This window comes from Vigna umbellata, chromosome 4 (genome assembly GCF_029865625.1).
Source record: "Vigna umbellata cultivar VRB3 chromosome 4, Vumbellata_1.0, whole genome shotgun sequence".
NCBI lineage: Eukaryota > Viridiplantae > Streptophyta > Magnoliopsida > Fabales > Fabaceae > Vigna > Vigna umbellata.
In genome coordinates, this window is record NC_142168.1 from 52,477,979 (window position 1) to 52,491,615 (window position 13,637).

Below are 13,637 nucleotides of genomic sequence, written 5' to 3' on the forward strand. Positions count from 1 at the left end.
CCTGATGTCCCAAAATGTATTTCCGAAATTTTCCTACACTTCAAAAATGCACTTAATCAGCTCAGAAAATCCAAATTAGCACAATTACAATTTTTCGACCAAATTAAGCAGAATTCGGAAAACGGGGAAATAACAAACAATTAAACACAATTCCCTGGTTTATTTAAGTGCAATAAACTAAATATAATTCAAGAAATAACGACTCATCACCTTCCTTCTCCCTTTTGTACTTCCAATGAAATATTTTTAGCACCTCTGAAAACAATGGTAGGAGATAACAATATGGCATGGTTCACAGCTTAATTTTACAAACAAAAAAAAGGATAATAAGAAGAACAGGCACGTTCTTCTTATTAATAAGAAGAATCCAAGAAGAATCCAAGAAGGATATGGACACAACAGGGCACATTTTTTTCCTTCATTTTAAGTGGAATTTGGAGACACTAAGAGAAGGGGTAAAACTGTCCATATGATTGTCAAAGTTGCTAGCTGCACCACCACTCTTTGGTAAGCACACCACAGAAGAACCCTCCGTCCCTCAACACCACCAGATCACGTGCTGCTTTAGTTTTTAGCACATTTTTAATAAGTCTCTCTAGAAGACTTTCACATTTTACACATGGGTCACCACATGGCAGCTGATCCACCATTCTCGGATCATGATTTCCTTGCTGCAGCTCCATAGATAGTCTATAAAATCATGGAAGCTACCTGTGTAAAAACACTTTTGGATGAATGAAATTTCTACTGAGAATTGCTTTTGCCAAATCTCCCTTCGAAAGTCATTACCTGCTTAAATCTTCCCTGCAACTTCCTTCCTTGTATGGACGGCTGCCTGAGTTGTAGTCATTCACTAAGCATAACATCCATCTCCATAACCCTTTCAGTACACTTCTTCCGCTGCCATGACCACATTTTCCATCTTTCTACTGGAGCTACCGAGAAGCACTCTTAGTTGAATCTCGATGTGCATTTCTCGAAGTCCAGCACAGTTCAGTCTGAACCAACTCTCTCCGAACAGCAGATCAACCACCATGCGTCAGTCATCAAGTGGTATTCAGAGCAAGGTTGCTGGATCCGTGAGATAAGTTCTTCATTCTACAATTTAGATTCTGTCATCACCATTCCTTCACTGTCTCTATTGTCCTGTTACTGTTTCATTGGATTTTTTTTTCATATCTTTAGGATCTTTGAGTCTTTGAACCGTGCTATTGTTTTATTGCTTTAGTCTTTTCATTTTAATCGGTTGAATTTTTTTGTTTGAGTCATTTTAATTTGAACATCCATTCTGTTATGTCATATGTTATGTGCAATCCCAATTTTGTCAAAATTCTGGTTAAGTAACCGTGTAATCTGCATCTGTACTAGAAACTCTATGAGATTCATGTTCTTCTGCATGATATATGAGTAATGACAATTGAGATGATGAGCTCATGTGCATGAATTGGTAACAAAGTTTGGAGAGTCCAGTATATCAATACAGAACACTCTGCATCTATTTTGAAAATCTGAAATTACTGTTTCATTGGCTGTAACTACTATGAGACTAGTTTCTGCATAATTATTGTTTTGTTTACATGGAAACTAGCCATAGAAATCTGGTTTTAAGCATGGAATGATTGTGCAAGGTCATGTTATGTTGATATTGGCAATTAACCGAGCTGCAATTGGCTTAGTCATTCCTTTCTGCGTGTCTAGTGGCTGAATGTTTTAGATCATGCCCAGTCATCTAAATCATATCCTGCCATCCTGAGCAAATTTCTTTGACTGTCTTAAGTGCATTGTTGTGCTGTTTAAGCTTAATCACTGCTATTTGCAAAGTTTAACTATCACAGTTGCTTCAAATTGCTTGCATCAGAACTGTTGTATTCAATTTTGGATATATAAAGAATTTTGAATCAAATTGTGGTTCAACAAGTTTGTTTTAATCATTTAAACATGTTTGAATGAATTAAAGCTTGTCAGTTGTTGTTCTATGCAAAAAGTATATGTGACTAGTTAAATTGTTGGGTCAAAATTCTGTTTAAAAATAGTAGCAGTGCAGTAACTTGGTGGAATTGTCATAGAAAATGTGTCTGATTAGCTAATACAATTGGATGTAGTAGAAGCTTGGTTCCATAACATACAGTTGAGAAACAAAATCCAAAATATCAGAAAAACAAAGTAAAATGCTGAAAAGGACCAATGCATCCAATAGTGTGAACTGCTGAAACAACATTTTCCATTTCTGCATAATTTGTTGACTGCTCTTTGAGGCAAATTCACAAACAGTTTGTGATATGTGCCGAACACTGTTTTTTTTATCCAATTGCTAGTTGATTGTCATTGCTGTGTGTCCAATCTATTCTAGAACTATTCTTAGGATCCATTTGAAGTGCTACCGTGATTACCACCTGCTTAATTCATTGATTTTAAAATTTTTGGAATTCTTGCACATAACTTGTTTGATAAAAGGTTATGTGTTGGTGTCAATCTTTTGGTAATTACTGGCAGTATGAGGAGATATTGTAAGTTCTTAACTGGACTGCTGTGTAGGTGTGTTACGACTCAGACTCCATACATACAAGGAAACATCAAAGGAAGTAAGGAGATTGATTATACAAGCAAAAAGGTAAAGCTGACGGTGTGGTAGAGTGGTGCTGCTGTAGTAATTCAAAAATATTGCAGCTGACAACAGATTTTTTCTTCACGGTTACAGCATAGGAGAGAGTCACTTTGCAGCTGAAAGATTTGCATGAATCACTTCTGATTCATTACTTGTTTGAGAGCAACCAAAGCTGCCACATTAAACTACCTTCTTGTTTTCCCAATATTTTTTTGTTTCCATTGTATTTTGAATTTTTTTCATTATTGTAAGTTGGCCATTTCAAGCAAGTGAAGTGGAAGAGCTCATAAGTGTTCTTCCCTCATTTTCTAACTTGACTTAAAGTCTCATCACTTTAAAATTGGTAGACGGTGAGTGTGTCTTAGATCCAAAAAGTCTAAGCCTCACCTAGGAGACCTCACCTTTAATCTCTTTTAATTTGCAAGTTTCGCATAGGAAGCCTTAGAGTCCGGCTTTAGAGTTTAAGGTTTTCTTTCTTTGTGTTTGTTTGTGCCTCCATATATTTGGTGGATTTAGAAATGATTTTGTTTTAAGGACTTTTAGTAAGTAACTAAGGATATATTTGGCAAGGCAAGACTTGGTATTTAAGTGACCTACAAGGTCCACCTCTCTTACCTGGAATATTGTCCTCAAGTGAACTCTCTTAGTCTTTACCTCAAGACAATTCCTAAATTCATAAAATGTCTGGAAGACACTCCCCTAGAATTAATGAGGAGCCTAAAGATCAAATTTGTTTCCAAACTCTTGTCAATCAACTCACTGAGATTGAAAGGAAAATAGGACAAGAAAAGATTCAAAGAGAACTACACAATGCCATGGTCACCAATGAGTTGAAAATGTTAAGAGATGAACAAATCCAATATAGGGAGAGAAGCATGAGTGGAGAATCCCAAAGTGAACAAGAAACCTTAAGAGTAGGAGATTACTATCCTTCTTCATCAAGAAGGCATAGGCGTGACTATGAAAATTCTCCTACTCCTCCTAAGGAAGTCAATGTGGTATTGCCTCATTTTCATGGAAAAGATAACATTGAGGCTTACCTTGACTGGGAAATGAAAGTAGAGAAAATTTTTGCCTGTCAACAAGTATCGGAGGAAAGAAAAGTCTCTCTTGCTACCCTTAGTTTTCAAGGGTATGCAATGTATTGGTGGACTGCTCTAGTCAAAGAAAGAATGAGACAACAACTTCCTCCCATCAAATATTGGAATGAACTCACAACTGCTCTCAAGAAAAGGCACATTCTTTCTTACTATAAGAGGGAACTTATGGATAAGCTCCAAAGGTTGCAACAAAAGTCTATGTCTGTTGAAGGATGTAGACAACAGATGGAGCTATAAATAATGAGAGCAGGAATCACAGAGGCAGAGGAAACTACTTTAGCTAGATTTTTGAGTGGGTTGAATTTGGAAATAAGGGATAGAGTTGAACTTCTACCTTATAGAGATTTGAATGAACTTGTTCAAATGTGTATAAAAGTAGAACAACAAAATCTGCGGAAAATTTCTGCCAAAAGATTTCAATCTCCCTTTGAGCAGAAATTTACTAAAGCAAAAGAACCCCTCAAACCTCTAGCCAAAATAGTTATACATAATGAGAGCAGGAATCACAGAGGCAGAGGAAACTACTTTAGCTAGATTTTTGAGTGGGTTGAATTTGGAAATAAGGGATAAAGTTGAACTTCTACCTTATAGATATTTGAATGAAATTGTTCAAATGTGTATAAAAGTAGAACAACAAAATCTGCGAAAAATTTCTGCCAAAAGATTTCAATCTCCCTTTCAGCAGAATTTTACTAAAGCAAAAGAACCCCTCAAACCTCTAGCCAAAATAGTTGAAAAACCAAACAAAGAGTCCTCTTCACACACTCGCACAAGTGACATAAAGTGTTTCAAATGTTTAGGTAGGGGTCATATAGGTGCTCAATGTCCTACTAAGAGAACCATTCTTTTAAAAGGAAAGGACATCTATAGCAGTGAAAGTGAATCCCCCACCAGTGATAGTGAGAGTGAAACAGAAAAAGAAGAGGAAGTGTTTGCGGATGATTGTCAACTTCTCATGGTGAGAAGGGTGCTTAGCAGTCAACCAAGTCTAGAACAACTATCACAAAGAGAAAACATCTTTCATACAAGGTGTAAAATTCAAGAAAATTATTATTCTCTCATTATTGATAGTGGTTCTTGCTGCAATTGTTGTAGCACAAGACTAGTTGAAAAGTTGAATCTTACTGTAATACCCCATCCCAAACCTTATAAACTTCATTGGTTAAATGAAGATGGGGACATTACAGTCAAGAATCAAGTTAAAGTGGCTCTATCCATAGGGAACTTCAAAGATGAAGTTATTTGTGATGTAGTTCCCATGGAAGCTTGCCATGTGCTATTGGGAAGACCATGGCAATTTGATCATAACACTATACACCATGGTCTTACCAATACCATAACTATGCACACACAAGACAAGAAATTTGTGTTTCAACCTTTGACACCTACCCAGGTGGCACAAGATCAAGCACAAATGAAGTCCGCTAGGGATCAGGAAAAGAAACAAAAAAAGAAAAAAATTCCAAAACAGAAGAGCGGAGTAGTCATTAGGGAAGAAAGAGAGGTGATAGAGTCCAGTGTTCCTTCCCACAAGGTCACTCAACATGAAGTTCTTTTAAATAAAAAGACTTTAAACAACACACTTCAAGTTGAGCAACCTTCATACCTTCTTCTTTGCCAAGGAACACTCACATGCACATCTAGTGAGTCTCAGACTTCTACTCTTTCTCTTTCAATACAAAAACTTTTGAAGGAATTTGATGATCTATTTCCCACAGAAATTCCAAAAGGGCTTCCACCATTAAGAGGAATAGAACATCAAATTGACTTCATTCCAGGGGCAACTCTTCCTAACAGGCCTGCCTATAGGACTAATCCCCAAGAAACCAAAGAGATTGAGTCCCAAGTTCAAGAGTTACTAGATAAGGGTTTGGTTCAAAAGAGTCTAAGCCCTTGTGTTGTACCTGTGTTGTTGGTGCCCAAAAAGGATGGGAAGTGGCGCATGTGTTGTGATTGTAGGGCTATCAACAACATCACAATAAAGTATCGACATCCCATCCCTAGACTTGATGATATGTTAGATGAATTACATGGGGCTCAAATTTTCTCAAAAATATATCTTAAAAGCGGATATCACCAAATTCGAATCAAAGAAGGTGACGAGTGGAAAACTGCTTTTAAGACTAAGTTTGGGTTATATGAGTGGCTGGTAATGCCTTTTGGTCTTACAAATGCCCCAAGTACATTCATGAGACTTATGAATCATGTTTTAAGGGATTGCATTGGGAAGTTTGTAGTTGTTTATTTTGATGACATATTGGTATATAGTCAAGATTTGCATAATCATGAAAAACATTTGAGAGTTGTTCTAATAATTCTTAGAACCAATAAATTGTTTGCAAATCTTGACAAATGCACCTTTTGTGTTGATAGTGTCATCTTTCTCGGTTTTGTAGTCAATAAAAGTGGGGTCCATGTTGATCGTGAGAAAATAAAGGCCATCCAAGAATGGCCAATTCCAAAGAATGTAGGAGAAGTTAGGAGTTTTCATGGATTGGCAAGCTTTTATAGAAGATTTGTGCCTAACTTCTCTAGTCTAGCTTCACCTCTCAATGAGTTGGTGAAAAAGGATGTTACATTCATTTGGCGAGACAAACAACAAAAGGCTTTTGAGCTACTTAAAGAGAAGCTCACTCAAGCTCCCATTCTAGCTCTTCCAAATTTTGCCAAAACTTTTGAGTTAGATGTGATGCTTTTGGACATGGAATAGGTGTTGTGTTATTATAAGAAGGACACCCAATTGCTTATTTTAGTGAAAAACTTCATGGTGCTTCTTGTAATTACCCCACCTATGACAAAGAGCTCTATGCTCTTGTGAGGGCTCTTCAAACTTGGGAACATTATCTTGTTTCCAAGGAGTTTATTATTCATAGTGATCATGAATCACTAAAATATCTAAAGAGCCAACACAAGTTGCAAAAGAGACATGCTAAGTGGCTTGAATTCATTGAACAATTCACTTATGTTATCAAATACAAGAAAGGAAAGGCTAATATAGTGGCGGATGCTTTGTCAAGAAGAAATAATTTACTAGCCACTTTAGGAGCTCAAATTCTTGGGTTTGATAACATAAAAGAATTATATACTCAAGATAGTGAGTTTGCCACCTTATATGAGGAATGTTTTCAAAAACCACAAGGAGGATTCTATGTGAGAGATGGGTATCTTTTCAAAGAGGGCAAAATTTGTATACCCCAAGGATCACAAAGAAAACTCCTTGTCAAAGAGATGCATGAGGGAGGGTTGATGGGGCATTTTGGGGTTGATAAAACCTTAAGCATGCTAAAAGAGAAATTCTTTTGGCCCCACATGAGGAGAGAAGTCCAAAGGCATTGTTTTAAGTGCATTACTTGTTTAGAATCCAAATCTAGAGCAATGCCTCATGGTCTTTATACTCCCTTACCCATTGCTTCAACTCCTTGGGAAGATATTAGCATGGATTTTGTCTTAGGACTACCAAAAACTTCAAGGGGTTTTGATTCTATTTTTGTGGTTGTGGATCGTTTTAGCAAAATGGCCCATTTTATACCATGCCACAAGATAGATGATGCAAGTAATGTGGCTAGGTTATTCTTTCGAGATGTGGTTAGACTTCATGGACTACCTCGGGTTATCATTTCTGATAGAGATTCAAAATTTCTTAGTCACTTTTGGGGAACCTTATGGTCTCGATTAGGAACTAGGCTTTCTTTCTCTACTACTTGCCATCCTCAAACGGATGGTCAAACTGAAGTAGTAAATAGATCTCTATCCACTCTATTAAGAGTAGTTCTTAAGGGTAACCACAAATCTTGGGATGAGTATCTTCCACATGTGGAGTTTGCTTATAATAGGGTAGTTCATCGAACTACTAAAATATCTCCTTTTGAAGCTGTATACGGTTTTAATCCTCTCACACCTATGGATTTGATTCCCTTACCTTCTTCACAAGAGTTTGTTCATCAAGAGGGAATCTCTAAATCCAAATTCATTAAAACTTTTCATGAGAGGATTAGTAATCAAATACAACAACAAAGTGAGAGATATGCTAAGTATCATAATAAGGGTAAAAAGGAAGTCATTTTCAATGAAGGTGACTTAGTTGGCTTTACCTTCAAAAGGAAAGATTTCCTATTCAAAGGAAGTCCAAATTAAGTCCTAGAGGAGATGGTCCTTTTAAGATCCTTAAGAAGGTCAACAATAATGCTTATCAATTAGACCTTCCATCAGAATATGGTGTCCATTCTACTTTTAATGTTACTGATCTTCGTCCTTTTGTAGGATTTAATACAGATGATGATTTGGATTTGAGGACAAATCCTCTTCAAGGGGAAGGAGATGATGACTTAGGACATGGACCCATTACTAGAAGTATGGCTAGAAGAATCCAAGAAGAGCTTGAAGATATGGACACAACAGGGCACGTTCGTTTCCTTCATTTTAAGTGGAATTTGGAGACACCAAGAGAAGGGGTAAAACTGTCCATATGATTGTCAAAGTTGCTAGCTGCACCACCACTCTTTGTTAAGCACAGCACAGAAGAACCCTCCGTCCCTCAACACCACCAGATCACGTGCTGCTTTAGTTTTTAGCACATTTTTAATAAGTCTCTCTAGAAGACTTTCACATTTTACACATGGGTCACCACATGGCAACTGATCCACCATTCTCGGATCATGATTTCCTTGCTGCAGCTCCATAGATAGTCTATAAAATCATGGAAGCTACCTCTGTAAAAACACTTTTGGATGAATGAAATTTCTGCTGAGAATTGCTTTTGCCAACTCTCCCTCCGAAAGTCATTACCTGCTTAAATCTTCCCTGCAACTTCCTTCCTTGTATAGACGGCTGCTTGAGTTGTAGTCATTCACTAAGCATAACATCCATCTCCATAACCCTTTCAGTACACTTCTTCCGCTGCCATGACCACATTTCCCATCTTTCTACTGGAGCTACCGAGAAGCACTCTTAGTTGATTCTCGATGTGCATTTCTCGAAGTCCAGCACAGTTCAGTCTGAACCAACTCTCTCGGAACAGCAGATCAACCACCATGTGTCAGTCATCACTTGCATGGTACATTGTCCATTGACATAATCTCCACCACATAGCTCATAAAGTTGTTGTTGAGCTTAAGAAACATTCTGCAATTCTTTAGGCAATTGAGAGATTTTCTTCATCAGAGTCTCCAATTGTTGAGTCATTATTTTGTTCTGAGCTAACAGAGCATCTTAAGGTTGTAATTGTAGAACTCCTTTCGATAGAAATTGAGATCTTTCCTTATGCATCTCATTATCATTGGCGGCCATATTTTCTATCAACTCATAAACTTCATCTGCAGTTTTTTTCTTGATGTTACCTCCAGTTGAGGCATCCAACATCAATTTTATCTGTGATTTTAATCCTCGATGAAAAAGAATAACCACTATCAGTTCATTAAATCCATGAGTGGGTGTCTTCCACAACAAGTTCTTGAATATATCCCACGCTTGAGCTAAAGTTTCGTACATGCCCTATTGAAAAGAAGAAATTTCCTGCTTGCCTTTGTTGTTGACCTTGGACTGAGGAAAATATTTGTTCAGGAACTTAGCCACCACATCTTCCCACCCAGTGAAGTTATTCTCTAGGAATGAATGAAGCCACATCTTAGCATTGCCTCCTAAACAAAAAGGGAGCAAGCTAAGTCTAATAGCCTCATCTGGCACACCATTAATCTTCATGTATTGCATATTGCATTGAAAGTGGTCAGATGTTCATATGGATTTTCATGAACTAATCCATTGAATTGGTTGCTCTTCACCAATTGAATGTGAGCAGGCTTCATCTCCATGCTTGCGACATTGACTCTTGGCCTTGCAATAGATCAAAAATTGGCCCATAAGCCCAAGTCGCTGGCGCTCAGCGCCCCAACTAAGGGCAGACAAGCGACATTATGAGAGAACTGGCGCTCAATGCCCCTCAAAGGGCAAGCAGACGCTCAACGGTGCATTCAAACTGGCGCTCAGCACCCCTAGGAGGGCAAGGAGGCAAGACTATGCTGTAATTGGAGCTTAGGGCCCATGAAAAGGCACCCAGGCGTGCTGCGGTGTACAATGGCGCTAAGGACCCAAAAAGGGCAACCAGGCGCCCTACGCTGGCGCTGAGAGCTCCAGAAAAAGGCAACCAGGAATGGTTGCGTGAGTTCCTGCGCCTAGGGCTCCAGAAAAGGGAAACCAGGCGTCCTATGGCCTTCTGTAACCTTCTCTTTGTGTGATTTTTCTGTCCTTCCTAGGTTCCAATTCATTCCAATAACCTACAAAATCAAGGGAATTTAGTGATAAAATCATCAAGTATAACTCAACTCTCTTATTCACAAAAATAAAATAAAAACAAGAGTTTAAGGAAGCTTCAAAGTAAAAAAGGGTTAATTTAGTAATTGCATCACAGATAACGGTAAATTCAATCGTTATCACCCATTAACCACCCAACTTCTTTGTGGATCGTCAGTAGATGGATCCATCAACTCAATTGCACCATGAACTTTTACATCCTTGACAATGAAAGGCCCAGACCATTTGGATTTCAATTTTCCAAGGAAGAGCAAGAGGCGAGAGTTAAACAATAACACTTGTTGACCTGGATGAAAGACTTTCTTCACCAACTTCTTATAATGATAGAACTTAACGTTTTCTTTGTATTTCTTAGAAGAATCATAAGCATGCAAGCGCATCTTTTCAAGCTCCAAAAGTTGTCTTCTCCTCTAATCAACGGTCTCTGATGAGAGGGTCGCACCTCACACAAAAATTGATTGCAAGATTAATGCAGTATAAACTAGGAAGTGACTCCTAGGTCGTCTCTCAAGGACCAAATGTGGTTCAGTCTCAGATCAAACACGTAGTGGGGGGTTTTGAAAGTGTTTTTGTGATTCGAATTGAACTAAATGAAAGCTGGAAATTAAATACAACCAAACATAATTGAAAACACTGAAATAATTGACAAAGCGTGAAGACCGAACGGTTCTACATTGAGACCGAACGGTTTCTAAAACAAGTGACTAAATTGAAAATGCAGGAAGATAGAGAAGTTGAACAAAATAGAATACAACATATTGAACAGAAACAATAAACCGAACATAACTGACAGCATAGTGAACAAAAACAGTAAACTGAACAATCCTAAACCGAACAGTGCACACCAACCAGCTAATTAAATTGGGCTTGATGAATTAATAAAATGAAATAAAATCGAACAAACTGGTGATTAAAAACAGCTCCCAAAAGTGATGAAAGAGTTACCCTATGAAACCGAATGGTCTACGTCAGCCCTTGGAAAAACTAGATACCTAAACCCGTTAAATGCCTAAACTAATTAAATGCATAAACCACAGCGAAAATGAGCCTTCAATTAAAATTTGCGTCACCCTTGAAAGAATAGATGCATCATGTAGAAATGCTCGCGTCAGGCACCGTGCAGCTGGAATTAAAGAAGCAATAAAGATAAGAAATAAAAGGCACAATGCAGTATTCTTTCAACATCATTTCTTCACGGAACAGCTCAAAGAAAAAAAAGAAAGACGTGACAGCTGTGTGCATATTTCTTTGAATAAAAAAAAGAGTTTAAACAAACTTTCTCCTCATGAAACCAGCGCTAGGAAAAATGGAAGAAAAAACAAACGTAATGAACCCATAGCTCTTCACTCAGACCGTGCGCCCTCATGTGGGTGGCGGCTCCCAGTTCATTCCATCCAGCTCCCCCTCTCCCGTGAGCTGCTTGCGCTCCAAAAACAAAAGCTTCTCCAATGTGCTCCTCCTTTTTTTTTTGGATGTGTGTGCCCTACGCTCCAAATTAATTTGTTCGTTGGACCCTTGTGCCAAGCTCTCGCTCCCGTGTGCTCATCAATTGCTAGGGGTCACCTCTCCACATACGTGGATTGCTGCTGGACGTGCTTCTTTCTTTTTCCTTCCTGCAGCCCCTCCTTTCGTAAACAATGTTCCAATTAATCCCCCGTGGCAGCTAGAACTCCCTATTCTAAAAATTGTGTACACCCCTCTTCAAGGACGTGGCTTCCCTATGTTGCTGGATGTGCACCCCTCCTCATACGTGCTGCTCTTTGGGAGTTGCTCTCCGTGCCAATCAATTAGAGGAATGCCCCCCCGTGTGCAAGCAATCTCTAGGCCGCTTCTCTCCTGCCACCACGTGCTGCTCTCTCTTCATCCACCAGGCCCTTGCGCGTGCTGCTTGAAGGCTGTGTTGGTGCTGTCTCGCTGGACAACATATCTTCATGTGTGGGCGTGCTTCTCCAATTGCTCGACACAACGTTGCTTTGCTAGAAAATGAAGAAATTTGGATGCTGCTAGACTGGACGTGTTGAAGGCCTGCTTCTTGGACTACACCCCCCTATTTCGCTGGATGCACCTCCTAAAGCAAGCCAACATTCTCTCTTCACCGTGCACTCCACTTTGATTCCAAAATATGTGGTTTGCAGAATGCTTTGCCAAAATGAATTCTCCATGGGCCCTAGGCCGTGTGCAGCTGCTGGATACTTGTATCTCTCATTCAATTTCCAATTGGAAATTCAAGCTTCTTTACGTGTGCAAAGTAAAAATGAATTTTCACTTTTGTTTCTCATTTTAGATCTAAAATGTAATTGATGAGAATTTTCTCTTTCAGTCCCAAAATATTATCCAATAATTTCCCTACAATTAATAATGCAAATAATTAGTCTCAAATAATTCAAATTAATTAAAATAAGAATTTTTGATCAAATTGAGCATAATTAGGAAAAATGAGAAAATACTGGATATTTAAGTATAATTCCCTGATTAATTCTAGCACATTAAACTAAGTGAAGTGAAGAAAATATGGACTCATCATAATAGACCACACTTAGTCTTTTGCATTCCTAGGCAAAATCAAGACGCAGATCAAGGAATAGTTCAAAGGACATCAGGGAAGTGACACAACTCAGCACACAGAAAACAAACACTGACAATGACAGAAATAGAATTACACAGTTCTCAAGGAATCTGGACCAAGAAAGGAAGTAGACAATATCCAACACAGAATCAATCAGAGAAAGCAGATACTCATGAAATCATCCAAGCAATTAAAGACATGGCAAAATGATCAATCAGCTCAAGAGGTGAATCAAAAGTAACAAAACCTCACAGATGCACTATCAGTGTTTCTCTCAAGTGTATAAGGTAAAGAATTTCAACTCAATGCACTAAAGAAAGCAAACAACAACAGACTTAGCAAGACTCTAATATCAACACTCAAAACATATGCATGTTCAAATCAAAAGGTCTTTTGTGGGTGAAACGGGGCCAAGGACAAGGGAGGATAAATATGGATGAGAAGCTACAAACCAAAAGAAATAGAGGAGCAATGGGGGACAAGTGAAAATACAATCAAATTACACCCAACCCTCTAATTCAATCCTCTTCTTGACTCCATGATTCACAAATTTTTTTCTCATTTTTCTGTATTTTTATTTTTTTATCCGGTCTCTTTTTCTTTTCTCTCTTTTCAGAACAAAACTGTAAAAGACAAGATACACTTATATTTACAACAACAAAACAAGAAGAGGAACTAACTAGCCAATTCATCAGAATCCCCAAGGAGACCACACTTGTTCCCAAAACACTTCCAAAGCTCCAAAATTCCCTAAAGTTAAGGTAACCATGGTTTTTCACTTAGGGTTAGTGTATGAGCTTCAAAACAAAGAAATGGAGAAAGTATAGGCTCAAAAGGGGTTATCAAAGGTTTAGAACACAGTAGGCTTATTTGGCTAGAGAGGCTCAAGAACAAAATGCCTTTATCACTTCCAAACATGCACATCAATCAATAATTATCAACAAGAGTTAAGCCAAGGCATATGTGCAAGCAATCAAGAGACATATCACACACAAGAAAGAACATCAAGTGGCTCAAATCTCACACAGGGTAATTTATGTCACAATCAAATCAACCTCTC

At 38.2% G+C, this 13,637-nt stretch overlaps 1 pseudogene; it reads left to right on the plus strand.

The window, feature by feature from the left end:
- Window positions 1-3,657: 3,657 nt before the first annotated feature.
- Window positions 3,658-6,415, plus strand: LOC148200576 (uncharacterized; annotated as a pseudogene).
- The last annotated feature ends 7,222 nt before the right edge of the window (window positions 6,416-13,637 follow it).